At 35.7% G+C, this 7,047-nt stretch overlaps 1 non-coding gene across 1 annotated transcript; it reads right to left on the bottom strand.

Moving 5' to 3' along the window:
• Positions 1-5,913: 5,913 nt before the first annotated feature.
• On the bottom strand, positions 5,914-6,021 carry LOC130971463 (small nucleolar RNA R71). The gene has a single exon (XR_009082681.1). It is a non-coding gene; the product is annotated as a small nucleolar RNA R71 (small nucleolar RNA).
• Positions 6,022-7,047: the final 1,026 nt, after the last annotated feature.

The raw sequence follows: 7,047 nt of genomic DNA, 5'->3' as shown, positions 1-7,047 counted from the left end.
ATCCTAACTCAGGAGTGTAGTGCTATAATTCAGAAAGGTTTACCACTAAAACTCAAGGATCCCGGGAGTTTTTTTTACCATGCACCATTGGTAACATATCCATTGATAAGGCCTTGTGTGATCTAGGGTAGAGCATCAACTTGATGCCTCTTTCCATGATGAGAAGGTTGTCTATAGAAAAAGTGAAACCTACAAGGATGTCCTTGCAACTTGCTGATAGATCAATGGTAATTCTCAATGGAATGGTAGAGAATCTCCTAGTCAAGGTGGAAAAGTTCATATTTCCAGCAGATTTTATGATTCTGGATCTAGATGAAGAGGGAAGTAATTCTGTAATATTGGAAAGACCTTTCTTAGCCACAGCAAGAGCTATCATTGATGTGGAGAAAGAAGAAATGACCTTGAGGGCACATGATGAGCACATCATTCTAAATGTCTTTAAGGAGATGGAACATCCGACTGAAAAGAAAGGGTGCATAAGGATTGAAGAGGAAAACTCAAACTAGAAGGAAAAGCCCAAGGAATCACTCATTAGCTCACCCTTGGTGCAGAAGAAAGACATTGAAGAAAAACAAAAGAGTAATGAGGATAAGAAAGCTGAGGAAGGATTGCAAAAAGAAGTTATAAGTTTGACTACTAAGAGAAAGCCCCTGACAAAAAGCTTGCTACCGAGAAAGAAGGGTCACCAAAGAAAGGGAAGAAGAGCAGGAAAAAGGTTCCAAAAGGGTGGAGAAACAAGAAAATCCCAACTAAAGAATTCTCAGAAGAAGACAAAGTGAAGCGGATTTACCAACAGAGGGATACATCTCCACAGTCTGATGATTACTACACTGTCAATAAAATACTCTCGTTGGAGCACATAGAGATTGGTCATCAAAACACAGGAAAAAGGCTCACAGTGAGAGGGGACAAGCTGAGGCACTATGACCATCAGCCACCTTAACAGAGAACCAATGTCAAGCTACTGACATTAAAAGAGCGCTTGTTGGGAGGCAACCCAACCAAAAGTAGTTTTCTTTTCCTAGCTATTTCAATAAATGGGTTAAAGTATATTTATCTGTATTGCAAGGAGCTAAGTTTGGTGTTACACACCAAAATAATTCAAGGGTAAATGTAGGATGCTAAGTTTGGTGTTCCACCAAAGATTTCATTAAAAACACATTTTAACCTTCAGCATGATCAGTCACCAGCTCCAAACAATCAGAGAAATCACTTAACATGTGTTTAGTTTTTAGTTCATAGTTTTTTTTTCTAGTTCATAGTCTGTTTTCTTTAATAAAAGCACAAGGTTTCATGTATCTGATGCATAACAAACAGTGGCAAGGAACTAAGTTTGGTGTTAACACACCAAAGTAAGTTCAGAAGCCTACAACCATTCATGCATGCTAACCACCCCCTCAAGTGCTTGGGAAACAAGCAACTTTCAATAACTTTGCAGGAATTCAATCAATCTCTTGGAAGAACTATGCATCATCATCAAAGGACACAAAGAAATATACAACAGCTACGGATGATGAAGACAAAGGGAGAGCTAGAAGACACCACCAAGAGGTTGTATTGTTACTTAATTCCCACTTATTTAATGTACTTAAATTGGAAGTTTCAATGAACCCCTGCTGATTTGTTTAAGTAGTTTGAATTCTGTTGTTTACTCTCTTTAATTTTCAATTAAGCGTTCTAGTCTAAGTGTCTACTTCATTTTCATCTGCTTAAATGTATGTCTTGTGCCCCCTTTGCATAAATAAAAGAAAAGGTTGAAACAGAAGCTGTAAAAGTCCAATGTGGTAGAAACTAGAATAAGAATTAGTGGTGGTTTATGTTTGATTAGTGATGAGCGAATAATTTATACGCTTTTTGGCATTGTTTTTAGGTAGTATTTAGTAGGATCTAGCTACTTTTAGGGATGTTTTCATTAGTTTTTATGCTAAATTCAAATTTCTGGACTTTACTATGAGTTTGTGTGTTTTTCTGTGATTTCAGGTAATTTCTGGCTGAAATTGAGGGACTTGAGCAAAACTCTGATAAAAGGCTGACAAAGGACTGCTGATGCTGTTGGATTCTGACCTCCCTGCACTCAAAATGGATTTTCTGGAGTTACAGACCTTCAAATGGCGCGCTCTCAATGGCGTTGGAAATTAGACATCCAGAGCTTTTCGGAAATATATAATAGTCCATACTTTATTCGTGATTAGATGACGTAAACTGGCGCTCAACGCCAGTTCCATGCTGCATTCTGGAGTCAAATGCCAGAAACACGTCACGAACTAGAGTTGAATGCCAAAAACACGTTACAACTTGGCGTTCAACTCCAAGATAAGTCTCAGCTCGTGTAAAGATCAAGCTCAGCCCAAGCACACACCAAGTGGGCCCCGGAAGTGGATTTCTGCATCAATTATTTACTTTTGTAAACCCTAGTAGCTAGTCTAGTATAAATAGGACTTTTTACTATTGTATTAGACATCTTTGGTCTCAGTTTTATTTTATTATTCATCTGAGGAGACTATTGATCACGTTTTGGGGGCTGGCCATTCGGCCATGCCTGAACCTTCATTACTTATGTATTTTCAACGGTAGAGTTTCTACACACCATAGATTAAGGGTGTAGAGCTCTGCTGTACCTCAAGTTTTAATGCAATTACTACCATTTTTTATTCAATTCCGCTTGTTCTTATTCTAAGATATTCGTTGCACTTCAACATGATGAATGTGATGATCCGTGACACTCATCATCATTCTCACCTATGAACGCGTGACTGACAACCACTTCCGTTCTACCTTAGACTGGGCGCATATCTCTTGGATTCCTTAATCAGAATCTTCGTAGTATAAGCTAGAATTGATGGCAGCATTCATGGGAATCCGGAAAGTCTAACCTTGTCTGTGGTATTTCGAGTAGGATTCCGGGATTGAATGATTGTGACGAGCTTCAAACTCGCGATTGTTGGGCGTGATGACAAACGCAAAAGAATCAAGGGATTATATTCCAACATGATCGAGAACCAACAGATGATTAGCCGTGCTGTGACAGAGCATTTGGACCATTTTCACTGAGAGGATGGGATGTAGCCATTGACAACGGTGATGCCCTACATACAGCTTTCCATGGAAAGGAGTAAGAAGGATTGGATGAAAGCAGTAGGAAAGCAGAGATTCAGAAGGAACACAGCATCTCCATACACTTGTCTGAAATTTCCACCATTGAATTACATGAGTAACTCTATCTTTATTTTATGTTTATTATTTATTATTATTCGAAAACCCAATAATCAATTATTATCCGCCTGAATGAGATTTACAAGATGACCATAGCTTGCTTCATACCAACAATCTCCGTGGGATCGACCCTTACTCACGTAAGGTTTATTACTTGGACGACTCAATGCAGTTGCTGGTTAGTTGTGTGGAGTTGTGACTAAGTTTGATTCACGTTTGAGAGCGCTAACAAGTTTTTGGCGCCATTGTTGATGATCACAATTTCGTGGACCAAGTTTTTGGCACCGTTGCCGGGGATTGTTTGAGTATGGACAACTGACGGTTCGTCTTGTTGCTCAGATTAGGTAATTTTCTTTTTTATTTTCTTTTCAAAAAAGTTTTCAAAAATATTTTTTTTTAAAAATTTATCCCTTTTTTTCGAAAAAAAAATATATTTCTCATCTGTTTTTGAAAATTATTCTAAATTTTTAAGAATGAATTCTAGTGTTTCATGAAGCATGTTGAAGCCTGGCTGGCTGTAAAGCCATATCCAAATTCTTTTGGATTGAGGCTTCCAACCATCAGCATAGAGGCAAGTTAATTGAAATATCAGCTGTTGTATGACTGATTTATATCCTAAAGCTGGCTGGCTATTAAGCCATGCCCAACCCTTGGATTGGGGCTTTAGGCTAACATTGAAAGATTCCTGGAATTCTTATTAAAAATTTTGAATTCCTTATATTATTTTTTCCTATATGTTTTTCAAAAAATTAAAAGAAGATAAAAAAACCATAAAATAAAAAAAAAACCAAAAATATTTTGTGCTTTTTATTTAAGTCTTGAGTCAAATTTTAAGTTTGGTGTCAATTGCATGCTTTAAAAAATTTTCTTGCATTTTTCGAAAATTCATGTATTCATAGTGTTCTTCATGATCTTCAAGTTGTTCTTGGTAAGTCTTCTTGTTTGATCTTGATGTTTTCTTGTTTTGTGTCTTTTATTATTTTTCATGTGCATTTTTGCATTCATATTATCCATGCATTAAATATTTCTAAGTTTGGTGTCTTGCATGTTTTCTTTGCATAAAATTTTTTTTAAAAATATGTTCTTGATGTTCATCATGATCTTCAAAGTGTTCTTGGTGTTCATCTTGACATTCACAGTGTTCTTGCATGCATCATGTGTTTTGATTCATAATTTTCACGTTGTGAGTCATTTTTTATGTTTTTCTCTCTCATAATTAAAAAAAATTCAAAAATAAAAAATATCTTTTCCTTTTTTCTCTCGAAAATTTGGGTTGACTTAGTCAAAAATTTTTAAAATTAGTTGTTTTTTGTAAGTCAAGTCAAATTTTCAAATTTTAAAATTCTTATCTTATTAAAACTTTTTCAACAATCAAATCTTTTTCCTTTTTTATTTAATTTTCGAAAATGTAATTTTTTTAAAATATTTTTCAAAAATTTTTTTCTTAGTTTTATCTTTATTTTCGAAAATTATGCTAACAATTAATATGATTGATTCAAAAATTTGAAGTTTGTTACTTTCTTGTTAAGAAAGGTTCAATCTTTAAATTCTAGAATCTTATCTTTTAGTTTCTTGTTAGTTAAGTAATTAATTTTAATTTAAAAATTAAATCTTTTCCAACCATATCTTTTTAATCATATCTTTTTATCATATCTTTTTCAAAATTTTATCTTTTTTTCAAAAATTTGATTTTAAAATATCTTTTCTAACTTCTTATCTTCTTATCTTCTTATTTTTTTCAAATTTGATTTTCAAATCTTTTTCAACTAACTCACTAACTTTTTGTTTGTTTCTTATCTTTTTCAAAACAACTTAACTACTTCCCCCTCTCTAATTTTCAAAAATATCTCCCCCTTTTGCAAAATTATTCTTAAATTAATTAATTGTTTCAATTTTTAATTTTAATTTTATTTCTTATCTTTATTTTCGAAAATCATTTAACTCCTTTTCAAAATTTAATTTCAAAAATTTATCCCTCTCTCATCTTTTCCTATTTATTTATTCATTTATTAACACCTCTCTTCACTTCTCTTCATCTCAAATCACTGCCCCTATCCTCACCCTTCTGATTGGATTCTCCTTTCTTTATTCTCTTTTTTCTTCTACTAAAAATAAGGAACCTCTTTACTGTGACATAGAGGATTCCTCTTCTTTTTCTGTTCTCTTCTCTTTCATATGAGCAAGAACAAGGAAAAAGGTATTCTTGTTGAAGCTGATCCAGAACCTGAAAGGACTCTGAAGAGGAAACTAAGAGAAGCTAAATTACAACAATCCAGAGACAACCTTACTGAAATTTTTGAACAAGAAAAAGAGATGGCAGCCGAACCCACCAGCAATAATGCAAGGAGGATGCTTGGTCCTACTTCCAAGTTTGTTGGAAGAAGCATCTCAATCCCCACCATTGGGGCAAATAATTTTGAGTTGAAACCTCAACTAGTTGCTCTAATGCAACAAAATTGCAAGTTTCATGGACTTCCATCAGAAGATCCCTATCAGTTTTTAACAGAGTTCTTGCAGATCTGTGAGACTGTAAAGACGAATGGAGTAGATCCTGAAGTCTACAGGCTTATACTTTTCCCTTTTGCTGTAAGAGATAGAGCTAGAACATGGTTGGATTCACAACCTAAGGATAGCCTGGACTCTTGGGATAAGCTAGTCACGGCCTTCTTGGCTAAATTCTTCCCTCCTTAAAAGCTGAGCAAGCTTAGATTGGATGTTCAGACATTCAAACAAAAAGATGGTGAATCCCTCTATGAAGCTTGGGAAAGATACAAGCAGATGACCAAAAGGTGTCCTTCTGACATGCTTTCAGAATGGACCATTCTGGATATATTCTATTATGGTCCGTCTGAGTTCTCTAAGATATCACTGGACCATTCTGCAGGTGGATCCATTCACCTAAAGAAAACGCCTGTAGAAGCTCAAGAACTTATTGACATGGTTGTAAATAACCAGTTCATGTACACTTATGAGAGGAATTCCGTGAATAATGGGATGCCTCAGAGGAAGGGAATTCTTGAGATTGATGCTCTGAATGCCATATTGGCTCAGAACAAAATGTTGACTCAGCAAGTCAACATGATTTCCGAAAGTCTGAATGGATGGCAAAATGCATCCAACAGTACTAAAGAGGCATCTTCTGAAGAAGAAGCTTATGATCCTGATAACCCTGCAATAGCAGAGGTAAATTACTTAGGTGAATCTTATGGAAACACCTACAATTCATCATGGAGAAATCATCCAAATTTCTCATGGAATGATCAACAAAAGCCTCAACAAGGCTTTAATAATGGTGGATGAACTAGGCTCAGCAATAACAAGCCTTTTCCATCATCTTCTCAGCAACAGACAGAGAATCCTGAGCAAAGCACTTCTAATTTAGCTAATCTAGTCTCTGATCTGTCTAAGGCCACTTTAAGTTTTATGAGTGAAACAAGATCCTCCATTAGAAATTTGGAGGCACAAGTGGGCCAGCTGAGTAAGAAAGTTACTGAAACCCTTCCTAATACTCTCCCAAGCAATACAGAAGAGAATCCAAAGAGAGAGTGCAAGGCCATTGATATACTCAACATGGCCGAATGCAAGAAGGAGGGAGAGGACGCGAATCCCAATGAGGAAGATCTCATGGGACGTCTCTCAAGCAGGAAGGAGTTCCCTATTGAGGATCCAAAGGAATCTGAGTCTCATATAGAGACCATAGAGATTCTATTAAATCTCCTTCTGCCATTCATGAGCTCTGAAGATTATTCTTCCTCTGAAGAGGATGAAGATGTAACTGGAGAGCAAGTTGCTCAATATCTAGGAGCCATCATGAAGCTGAATGCCAAGTTATTT

This window comes from Arachis stenosperma, chromosome 3, assembly GCF_014773155.1.
Source record: "Arachis stenosperma cultivar V10309 chromosome 3, arast.V10309.gnm1.PFL2, whole genome shotgun sequence".
NCBI lineage: Eukaryota > Viridiplantae > Streptophyta > Magnoliopsida > Fabales > Fabaceae > Arachis > Arachis stenosperma.
This window is presented reverse-complemented; position numbering and strand designations above follow the sequence as displayed.